This window comes from Euprymna scolopes, chromosome 2 (assembly GCF_053919585.1).
Source record: "Euprymna scolopes isolate OS-2025 chromosome 2, ASM5391958v1, whole genome shotgun sequence".
NCBI lineage: Eukaryota > Metazoa > Mollusca > Cephalopoda > Sepiida > Sepiolidae > Euprymna > Euprymna scolopes.
In genome coordinates this window covers 71,254,560-71,267,072 of record NC_136483.1, presented here as the reverse complement: position 1 = coordinate 71,267,072, position 12,513 = coordinate 71,254,560, and the positions used below count along the sequence as shown (strand labels likewise).

Sequence of the window (12,513 nt, the reverse complement as noted above, 5' to 3'; positions counted from 1 at the left end):
AATATCTTTCAAAGGATTATTAAAATTAATTCACTTAACTTCCAAATTTAGTTGAATTTGTTAGCTCGCCGTGTCGCTGTGAAAACATTTTTCATTTTAATTTTTTTTTTCTTTTCCACGTGTACAAATATTTTTTTCCTTTTGGAAATTAATCTTTAATCTTTGAAATACATTCAAAAAGTAGTCTGAAACCTACAAAAATTATGATAAACCGGCTTTCAAAACTATGTCCTCCTATGTTTATTCCGCCATTTTTTCCCATACCTAACAAAAACTTTGAACAATTGTTGCAAATAGTATTTATGATAAAAGATAAAATTTCAGGTGCATCAGTTTTCGGTACTGGCCGCGATTAGAGTTCCCTGCCGAACACCCTAAAAAAACACTGACTTCTCCCTACGCATGAGCAAAGGACATGTTTTAGTTGCAATAGTAACTAGTAACTAAACGATCATGAATTTTTATCGACTTTGTTTTACTGTTTATGAATATTGAAATAAAAGACATTACTACACATTTATTAATAATATCTCACTTTTAATCACTTTTATCGACTTTTTTTTACTGTTTTAATGTTTATGTCTCACTTTTATCGACTTTTTCTTTTCTTTTTTAATAGCATTTTCTTAAAATGAATGTTAGAATAATTTCCCAACTTTTTTCATTTCTATGTGTTTTTAGTTTTGTGTGTTGAATGAAACTTTTTTTTTTCATTACAACAATAGTTATCGGCCCCGGTTCTTTGGCTGACAAACGACATCTGTCGGCGGTTCTTGAAACTAAATTACACGCATTCGCTTCATGTTACTGACATGCAGAAGTGCCAATTGTGCCATAGGTGTTATTGTAAATTAACACTCTTAGCTAATTCCGTAAAATGAGATTCTACTTTTTTAGGCGAATTTGCATAATATCTCACTTTTATCGACTTTTTCTTTTCTTTTTTAAATAGCATTTTCTTTTTAAATGACGACGTTTTTACTGTTAATGAATATTAAAAGAAAAATAATTACTAAACATTTATTAATAAAAAAAAAATGGGTGCTAGTGCACTTATGATCCGCGCTATATTTTAAATCGTATTTCTAAGCTTAATTAAAGTTTAATGTTTTTTTATTCAATTGTAAGGTTAAAGTAGAGAATAGGTACAAAACACCCTCCCCATGTTAAGAATGGCTTTTTAAATAATAACGTTATTTCAGCACGGATCAATAAGTGCACTAGTACAATATAAAAAAAAGTGAGACATAAACAGTAGAACGTAGTCATTTAAAAAAGAAAAGAAAAAGTCGATAAAAGTTACACATAAACAGTAAACCAGTAAAAAAAAAAGTCGATAAAAGTGATTAAAAGTGAGATATTATTAATAAATGTGTAGTAATGTCTTTTATTTCAATATTCATAAACAGTAAAACAAAGTCGATAAAAATTCATGATCGTTTAGTTACTATGGCAACTAAAACATGTCCTTTGTTCATGCATAGGGAGAAGTCGGTGTTTTTTTAGGGTGTTCGGCAGGGAACTCTAATCGCGATCAAAAATCTTTACCATTAGTGGAGATGAGTAAAACAAAAATTCAACGAAAATGACCAAAGATATAAAAACATGTTTTATGGACTTTGGAGAAAAAACTCCAAAGTCCATAAAACATGTTTTTGTATCTTTAGTCATTTTCGTTGAATTTTTGTTTTACTCATTTCCACTAATGGTAAAGATTTTTGATGAAAACTGATGCACCTGAAATTGCATCTTTTGCGAGAAATTCCAAACTAGGTATTTAAAAAAGCATAAAATATATGAAAAAAAGGATTAAAAAAAAAAATGAAAGAAATATTTACTTGAAAAAAGATGACATCATAAAATTGCTTTATCCTTTCAAGAACTACCAAAAACTACAATCCATCCTTTATGACGTCGTCTATTATGGCATCACAACACAGTTTCATAAATATTTGTACAGCTATAGCATGTATTTGTTTGGAAGCGGCACCAACAGAAGCCATAACTGTTGTTGTTGTTGTTGTTGTTGTTGTTGTTGTTGTTCCTACTTACTCGCCTCCCCACGAGAGCAGAGTTAGACACAAATCGGTTTTTAATGTGGGGAAATTTTCAACTCCCCAAAAATGGGCTCTCTGAATAGGAACAAAAATAAAAATTGTCTCAGTCATGAAGGATTTCTCCTCCACTGACCGAGGACAGGAAAGGTGAAGTGTAGCATTGTATTTTTGCAGAGAACTCACAATGACTGCCTTCTATAAACTCTATAGCAAATGCCTTGCTTAATCTTGCTATATTGATGATAGCTGAAAAATTTCTCTCCGTGGTGTCAATTTTCAAAAACTCTTGTGAAAGAACTGACCCTAAAAAATCACAGCCCTATCAGTTTCCTCCCACTCTTTACCGAAACCTTTGAATTATTAATTACTCTAGCAATAACACCTACTCGAAAATGCTAAACATTTTTCTGGTCAACAGTATAGACTTAAACAACCTTATTCTATTGTGGATATCCTAACACATATACCGTACACTGAATAAGGCAGATGAAATTAAAGTGGTAGTGCTTGATATATCCAAAGCCTTTGAGAAGGTCTAGTATATCAAGTCTCCACAAGAAAATTCATATGGTATTACTAGACGAATATTTAATAAAAAAAATCCTTAGCTAAAAGTAAGATTCAGGTCGTCTTCCAGAGCCAGATATCTAATATCTAAACAGCATCACAGTAATGCAGGTATGTATCAGGGATCTATCTTTAGACCTTTATTATTCCTAATAGATATAAATGATCTCAATGGTGCAATCGCAGTTTAAAATAATACCTTCCTCACTCCCTATCCCTTACTCAAAACGAGCAAGGAGCATTCTAAAAACATCCGTTTCCCGTGACTCACCCTGTATTTTATGCTACTAAGACAAAACTCCTTTCTTTTAAGAATTATAAGAAACCTTACCAATTACCGATTGCCATGGTTGATAGCACTCTTTTCAAGAGTCTAACATTTAAACTCCTCGGCCTATCATTCACAACTAACATGAATTGGAATAGTTACATAGAAGATACCGTCAAGTTTGCTGCAAAGTAGGTGGGCACCATCTACCGGACTAGAAAACGTTTTCACACCTGTCAGTATCCTATATCTCTACAAAACCACCATTTGCCCATGCATGGAAGTAAAGGATCGGTAAAGCAGTAAATATATCAAATATGTTTTTCTTTTTCATTGTTTTAAGAAAATTCAATTTCTTAGGAATGTTGTTTAAGGGTATTTGTTCACTTCATACTGCAGTAATCTGCGCTGGTAAATCAATCAATAGTCTCTCTCTCTCTCTCTCTCTCTCTCTCTCTCTCTCTCACTCTCTCTCTCTCTCTCTCTCTCTCTCTCTGACAGGTTCCAAAAAGGAGTTTCTAATCTAATAAACCCCACATTGTCTACTAAGTTCCAGCCCCTGTCCCATCATTGCAATGCTGCATCACTGTGCTTGTTTTACAAGTACTTCATGCACTCAAAAGAACTTGCTGCATTTGTGCTCTCTTCAATGTAAATACTCCCGACCAATTCAACAACCAGTAAAATCCCACCCCTTCACCATAGACGTTCCCAGATGCTGGAACGCTTTCTACTTTAATAGTTTTCCTCGAATTGCTTGTATTTGGATCCCCCCCGCTCCCAGTCACCTCGATCTAACTAACACAAAAAAATTTAATGTAATGTGAACAAACATCTTGCTTCACAACTCCCCAAGTAGCATGCCCTTATAATTCATAGTAGCCTCCTACCTCTTAGTGGCAGTATGCTTTATTTGGGGTCAAACAAACTCATAGCTATTGTGCCTCCTCGATGTACATGCAACCGGAAAAAGCATCAAAATCCCACACTTTCACTGTAGCGGTCACTAGATGCCAAAAAGACTTATACTCTAATAGTTGCTTCCTTGACTACTAATATGGAGAAATTTAAATGTAATGTAAACAGACATCACATTACTCAACTCCCCACATATTCCCCTGTAGAAATGGTCCAAAATAATAGCCCCTTCGTCCAAGTGATGATATACCTTGTTTGAGGTGAACAAGAGTTAAAAAAAAAAAAAAGATCCTGTAAATTATACAGAGTGGCCTACTTAATTAAAAGTAACCCGATATCTCTAATTTTTCTCTTAACGACTGACACCACAAGACAAAATGAAATTCTTTTTCCAACAAGATGGCGCTACATACCACACGTCTTACATATCACGGACACGAGTTCATGAAATGTTTACAGAGAACAATAAGGAAAGGGTTATGGCTACTACGGTCCCCAGGACTTATCATCTTGTGATTTTTATCTTTGGGGGACTTTAAAACAAAAAGTTTATGCAACTAATCCTCACAATCTAGACAAACTAAAGGAGAACATTACCAACGCTACCAGGAGAATCACAAGAGATCTACAGGCAATATCTGTAAACGTTGTGAAACGGGCTCATAAATGCATAGATGTAAACAGGGAGCACTTCCACCATCTTTTATAACACTGAAGGTAATTTAAACAATAAAAGAATGTTGCTCCTGTTTACTACATTTTCTGGGTTACTTTTAATTTTTTTCTATTAAATAAATACAGATGATGCTCGGCTTATAATAATTTTCATCCAAGATGTTTGTGGTTATGATGCAAATTCCATAGACGACAAGCATCATAAATAGGAATTCCATGCAGGGCCCAACTCTCTTCCTGATCTACATCAATGATCTCCCAAAACACATACTTAAATCATTCGTTGACATCTATGCTGATGACACGACTATCTATGGCAACACATCAAAGGCCGTAAATTAAAAAGTTCTCTCTAATTCTCTCTCCTCTGATCTTGAGCACGTGGTACAATGGGGGAAGAGGTGGCTGGGCACTTTTAATTCATCTAAAACCAAGCTTCTATCTTTACATCATCAATGCTCTGATCCCCATGTGGCATCAATTGAAATGGATGGCTCTCGTCTTGGGGAGGCTCTATGTTTTGACAAGCTTCTGGGTTTGACCTTTACTCCTGATCTGAAATGGAACAAGTACATCAAATCTGTTGCCAGGGACGCTGGGAAAATGCTGGGATCCTTCTACCGCTCAAAAAGATATCTTACTACTGATGCAATTCTCTATCTCTATAAAAGCCAAGTACGTCCAAGGATGAAGTACTGCTGTCACATCTGGGCAGGAGTTGCTAAAAACAGCCTATCCTGTCTTGACAGAGTACAAAATAGACTTTGTGGTTTAGTGGGGGATGCCCTTTTCTCTTCCCTGCAACCTCTCTCCCACAGAAGAGACGTTGTGAGCCTGTCTTTGTTTTATCGTTATTTCCATGGCAAGTGCTCGTCTGAGCTCCAATCCCTTGTCCCCCCCCCCTCATCAATCTTTCACGAGAAACACCTGTCTGGCTGAAACTACTGTCAATAATTTTCCCCACTCTTTATCTGTGCCTAAATCCAATCGTCGATTCCATGAACAAAGCTTCTTTCTTAGAATTGCATGCCAGTGGAACTCTCTGCCGCTTGCCTGTTTCCCACCTGACTACAACTTGGACGTCTTCAAGTCTAACATAAACAAACTCCTGACAAACCGCCCTCTTAAGTAAGACACTATCAAAACCCCTAATACTTATGATTACTACAATACTATCCCATTGATTACTGTACACGCAATAACCCTTATCCCTGAGTGGCCTTTGGCCCTTGATAAGTGGTGACCCCCATGTAAAAAAAAAAAAGAAGGAAGTAATTTTTGAATACAGAGAAAGAATATGTTGTCACCAAACTTTTGTATTCCACAGGTGGTAAGTCCTTATAAAAGAGCTCTGACAATAAAAATTTTGTATGCCATTATGTGCATGAAGGAAGAACAGAAAGCCATTTTTATTGTCGTACAAAAAACGAGTTCTTGTTGTGAATGTCTTAAAAGGATGATCCAAAGACTGGAGCTCAGTCGAGCACCTTTCATGAAAATAACGATAGAGTAGAAAGAGTGTCTTGTGTGCAAAAAAGGTCGTAGGAAAAGAAGAGATCAACTGCTACTAGATTTCAAAATCAATTTTGTACTTTGTCAAAGTAGGAAAGAGTGCTCTGTGCAGCACCTCCATCTTTGGGCATATCTGATTCTTATGTAGGTAAAGAATTGCATCTGGAGTCATGTACTTTCTGAAGTTGATGAAAGAAAGAAACTTGGTCCTTTTTTAAATCCAGTTTTTACAAGAATAAACAGTAGATAACTCCATTAATAACCAGGTTAATCTTATGAAAAGTAAAGATGTGTGTGTGTGTGTGTGTGTGTGTGTGTGTGTGTGTGTGTGTGTGTGTGTGTGTGTGTGTGTGTTATAGGGGAATCTATTTTATATTTCTCTTAATCTATCCGCTTCATTTTTTCTCAAAAACTATTAAATAACTGAAATTTTATATGGACACAGCAAACTAAATATTATGGTATCCATTTAGCAGATAATCAGGGATTAGTATTTAATGCAATAAAAGAGCACAAATTAAACTATATCTAACCAACAATTTGGCGTAAAGCACGCATTCTAAGTCAACGGGCTTTAACTTACCTAACTAGCACGTGTGCATAATTCAACGCGTCAGTCGTGGAACGAAATGAATGAAGAAGAAAGAAACAAAAATGGCTTCCTTATCTCTTTATATGCCTGCAATGTTACCATCTGATATCCAGATGAGATGCTCCTGGTTGGAGATAAAAGAGGGTTGATTTTTCAGAGAGCATGTTCATTTTGAAGTTGGATTTTGAAGAAGTAAGGTTGTTCAGCAGAAGTGCTTTTGCAGAGTTGAGAGAAGGTGCGTTACCTATACAGAAGTTTGGAAGTTTGGACAACAGTGTCAAACTTAACCAAGAAATTGGTCATGTGAAGGGCAGAAAAAATAACACGCGGGTTATTTAATTATAGTCTCGAATTAGATAACCTTTTAAAACAAAACACTAGAATTCAAATGAAATATTTTTAAAGAATTAAATTTCGAAGCCAAAGTGCATTATTTTAAGCATTCAAGTATTTTTGCGAAAGTGAAAAGCAGAAAATTTTCCACTGTGTGTTCACCTTTAGCTTTTATAAGTTTTCTTTCTTTTACTTCTAATGTTTCTATTTACTTGCCTCCCCACGAGGGCAGAGTTAAACACAAGGTCGGTTTTTAATGTGAGGAAAATTCAGCTCCCCGAAAAGAGGCACTCTGGATAGCAAAAATACTTAAATGCTTAAGAGCTTAAAACAATGCACTTCAGTTTCAAAGTTTAATTCTTTAAAAATATTTCATTTGAATTCTAGTGTTTTGTTTTAAAAAGATCATCTAATATGAGTCTTTTCAGATGTTATACAAACACATTTAGTCTAAGTTGCCGTCTTCAAATTGTTACATTCACAGCAAAGCAATCTGTTTATTATCCTTAACCTTTCCTATGTTTTCATAATGAAGAATATATCTATGATAATCCGTATCATACATCATATATTGACGCTCTTGATCCACATACACACGGATGTGACGTCATATTAATAGGATGAAATGAATCGTTTGTTCTTATTGGCCAGTATAATCATGAGGGATGTTTGAATAGAAAATAAGACATGATAGAACAAACAAGAATAATTCGATGATGATGATGATGATGATGATGATGATGATGATGATGATGATGATGATGATGATGATTCAATTAACTTCAGTGTTGTAATGTTTTACACCGTTTTTCCTCCTCAAGAGCGGGCTTTTACACAAAAGCTAGTGAGGATAGACAAAGAGTCAATTAGACGGAAAGCACATGGCATAGGACGTTTGCTGAGCTAAGCAGAACTGACTTCTGGAGTACGGTGATAGTATATTTATTTTAATAAAATAGAATTAATTTTAACGTCTTCTGTTGACACTTATGTATCTAAAGGCCTCCGTACTTTTGTGGGGGAAAAGCTCCAGAAAATAAAAATCACCCTCTATCATTTTAAATGGTCAAATCAAAACGAATTTTTTAGGGCGATTTTTTATTATCTCAAGAGTTATATACTCTATTATATGAATATAGTTTTTTAAATATTGGAAACCTGTTATAAAAAAAATATTTGTTTAAACTTCATATCATGGAATATTTGAATTTAATATCATTTAAAGCTATTAATTATTTTTTAGAATTCTGTTTTGTGTTTTTTTTTGTAATTCAAATAAATATATAAATGAGGAAAAAAATACAAAGAAAAAGTGTTTATTTTTTATAACATAATAATATTGATTTTATGTCCAATTTTATTTACAACTTTAAGGTAAGTGAAATAAATAACGGGATTTTATGTATACATAAAAAATAACTATTTTTTAATTATTTGATTTTCACAGTTTTAAAAAGTGTTGAAATTTTTATCGACCTATATTTATTTTGTTTAGTTTTCGTAACATGAAGTATAGAACACCTAAAACAAAATATTTCCTCAAATATATTTAACGAAACCTACTTTTATTATCTAAGTTTATCTAATAATGAATAAATATCGAAAATTTCAGGAAAATATGACGATTATTTGATTTTTGCTAGCTTTTCAAAACATGGGTATGTCTATGGCTTCAAAAACGTCGCTACATAGGAACGTTGTTTTAAATCGTCGATAATGTAAACACGGGTTTTGTCTCGCATTTTCATTATTTTTCTATGCTGTAAATTTTTTTTTTTTTTTTTAAATATTAGCAGTTTATTTGAAACTTCTTCTTTTAAATGGTAAAAAAGTTAGGATGATAATATTAAATTAAATTACAGTTACATCGTGTTACATACAGTGGGGGTTAAAACTGTAGCACGCGCTGGAGGTACCTATTGATCAGTCTCTGAAGATGGAACAACAAATGAGTTTATTCGCCATAGACTGGACATGAAGCAAAGAAACGTAAACAAAATGGCGGAAGCCATTCACGACTTGATAATTCAATGGACTGGAGACAGCTAATTGTTTAGCTTAGTCTCTAGGTACAATTCCAAGCCAGAATTTGTTTACAGTGTGTAAAATCTCCTTGTTGTTTGGAAGCATTAGAAGTGGTCTACTATCGAAGTGTGTGTGTGTGTGTGTGTGTGTGTGTGTGTGTGTGTGTGTGTGTGTGTGTGTGTGTGTGGCGGGCGGGGGGGGGGTCGAAATAAAAAAAACATCAAAAACGCCCTCTTCCTCATGAAAGTATGATGCTTATTCAGATTGGCATTTATAGCAGCAATTAAAAGTAAAGAAAATACAGAAAAGTCTGTATGATGTATGTACTCGTTACAGAACGAAGATGTTATATTCGAAAAATTACGTAAATCGATCAAGTAGTATTTTTTTAACATTAAGAAAATCAAAATTTACGATTTTTAGCGATTTTGCTACTAAACTGCATTGAACGTCAGACAGAGTGTTCACCTATCCCCTTCGATTTTAGTTGTCTCCCTTTTTCTTTGATTCGGATTTAATCATTGCGGACAAAAACTCTACGACTTGCTTAGTCGTAAAATTTGATTTTCTTGAATAAATAAACCTACTTGATCAAATACGTGATTTTTGGAATATTTCATCTTTATTTCATGACTGATACGTACATCATACAGATTTTTCTCTATTTCCTTTACTTTTAATTGCCACCATAAATGCTGTGCAGTCTCACACACACGCGCGCGCGCTCACGCGCAAATAAACAAACCTAGCAACGACACAATTTCAAATACAGCCACACACTTTTCTCACAACAAAAGTAAAATTAACATAGTTTTGGCGGACGTAGTTGGCGACAGTATCACGTGACACAAGCAACCAATGAGAAAATTCAGAAGATTGTCTTTTCCAAAAACCAAAATATCAGCAGTAGCAATCTTGTTTTTGGAGCCGGACCAAAGTGTATAAAAACGCATCACACAGTCTTCTAGGGTGAATTCAATTAATTCAATTCATTTGTCATTCAGTCATGCTATGTTTCAAAACTACCAAACAGAAGTCAACAAATTTATCATGAAGCATCCTCGAGATGTTGTGTGTCATGGTAAAAGTAAATGTTACCACTCCTATTACGAGTGGCGTTCCAAAAGTAATGCCTCCTTTTTTTTTTAATTCCGCTTGAATGGATCAGAGAAGATTGTAAGTTGTATTGTCATGATGACTTAACTTATGCATTTATGACTTGAAAGTTTCATCTCTGACGGTGTGAGACTCTAAGAAAGCAACTCCTGTCATGGACGTGTGTCAGAAGCAGAGAGCTGTCATTAAAATTTTGGCAAACGTGCATTGAGAACGGTTGTGAGTATGAAAAAAGCAAATGCTGGAGCACAAAATGTCGTTCGTTTTAATGGTACCATTTGTGTAGCTCTTCAACATTTGAAGTTAAAAAATAAAAAGCTTTACTTTTGGAACAACCCTCGTATATACTCTCAATGTTCTATGGTAGTCATTTTTTTTTTTTTATTTATTCCTTTCCAAACCATTTTTGCGGCTTACTAGTTTTTAGAATAATTAACCCTGACATTCAATTTTTAGAATTACCGTTTCTTTTTTTTTTTCTTTTTTTTTCTTTTTTGTGTGCAAGTCCTTGGTCACTTATGTTTCAAAACTACCCAACAAAATTTATCATGAAGCACCCACAAGATGTTGGTTGAGTCATAGGTTAGGGTAGGAGTAAATATTACTACTAGTACTACTATTACTACAGTAATAATAATTATAATAACTAGCGAGACCTATGGAAATTCCACAGGGGATTCATTCATATGTAATATATTGATGTTGGAATTCTGTAGATATTCAGTGTAATTTGAGATGCTCTGATATTATTGTAGCTCTTTGGAAAAATATTTATCTAAGTTAGCATGGACGCCTGACATAGCCCGATCATAAAGTACGCTTAAATATGATATTTTAATTCTTGCAGATTCTGTATATATTATTACAGAGTTAATGTTCTATCGATTTTTATATATTATAAAATTGTGATTTCAAGAATAAAAAAAAATGTATCCATATGACTTGCGTGCATCAGCTTGAATTGAAACCAAAACCAAAACATATGAAAAATAAAACAAAAAAACTTGAATTCCTTCAGCTATAATCGAAACCGAAACCAAAACTTATGAAGAATTATTGGTAAAATTATTTATTTCAAGAAATGGAAGTCCATAACAATTAAAAAACAGTCACTCAGATGTAAGCATGACACATAAAATAAGTAACACACGCTATCCTAATGATATGTAGATACATACATTCACCAAACGGCTAGAAAAGAAACTTGATGGTGTGTATACAACTACTCTAAACTTTTCTTGGAGGCAGCACCCTACAAAAAAGCAACTTTATGAGCACAATCATCAGATCTCAGACTTGTTTAGAGAGAGAAGAAACAAATTTGCTGATCACTGTTGGAGGACTAAGGCTTGAATAGTTGGTGATATTCTGTTGTACATGCCAAAATAGGGATGTAAGCACACAACTTGCATCAAGCAACTCGCAGAGAACATACAATGCAGCTATGAAAACCTACCTGGCGAGATGGAGGATAAAGTGAGATGGGGTGAGAGAATAAATAAGATCCGTGAAACTAGTATTATTATACATACTGATGAGTACATAGTTATAGGCTCAAAAACTGATGAGATTAGGAAAAGGCTAGAATCGAACCCTGTAGACAAATGCTAAAGATAATGAAAAATGGAATGTTAGAAATTAAGTCCATTGTTAATTAGAAATAGTTAAATATTGTTTATGTCGGGAAAAGAGTCGATTGTCCATTCTTTTTGAAATCTCGATATTAAATATGTCAGTTAAATGAATGCACAGTGCGAGTTAAAAATATTGTTTAAAAATAGGTTAGAATTAGAATTGAGGATTCTTTGTTTGTCACACGTGTGTTGGACGGACATGTATAGAAAACGTGATATAGTCACGTTAGTAAACACACTTCTGACGTCATAAACAAAGGAGATTTCTGAATATAGGAATCTGAGGGTTCGAAGTTAGGAGTTGATGAGGATCAGAGATTCAGAGCCGATCACACACGGTGATAGTCAGTTGGAGAGGAGAGAACCTTAGAAGCGAAGGGAGGAAAATAGACCAAAGTTTGCATTCCTGAGATCACCTATTGGTCGATTGAAGAATAAAGAATCCATGTTTGCAACCGTTGTCTCGTGTCGTCATTCCTTACAACAAAAGGTAAATGTGTTTTTATCATCATCTTGTAACGAACTCTTATATAACCCCTTCCAAGTAATGCGCCTCCTTCATCATCAATAATATATCACTCTTCCTCTAATATGTGTTATAAGAACCGTTGTATCATACATCTCCCAGTCTTTATTAATATGAAACCTCCAAGAATTGTCACAGTCCTATATAAATGTCTCCCTCATTATCATCGTCATCTGTTATGAGTCCCGTTATACATGTCCCCAATATGAGTCCTTTGCTATTCAACAAAGAGTTTGAAATGCTGAATATAATAAAAAGATGAAGAATATTAATTATGATGTTTATCCTTA

At 34.2% G+C, this 12,513-nt stretch overlaps 1 protein-coding gene across 3 annotated transcripts in view; it reads right to left on the bottom strand.

Annotated features, from left to right (window-relative positions):
* The window catches only part of LOC145292167 (anoctamin-7-like), a 284,614-nt gene that overhangs the window by 95,449 nt on the left and 176,652 nt on the right, over positions 1-12,513 (bottom strand). Inside the window, exon 1 of one of the 3 annotated variants that reach the window (XM_080138400.1) lies at positions 1,839-1,897. The exons of the other annotated variants lie outside the window; for them this stretch is intronic. The gene's annotated coding sequence lies outside the window, so the exon portion shown is untranslated. Of the gene's footprint in view, positions 1-1,838; positions 1,898-12,513 lie in introns of those variants that run through there. 3 annotated transcript variants of the gene reach the window in all.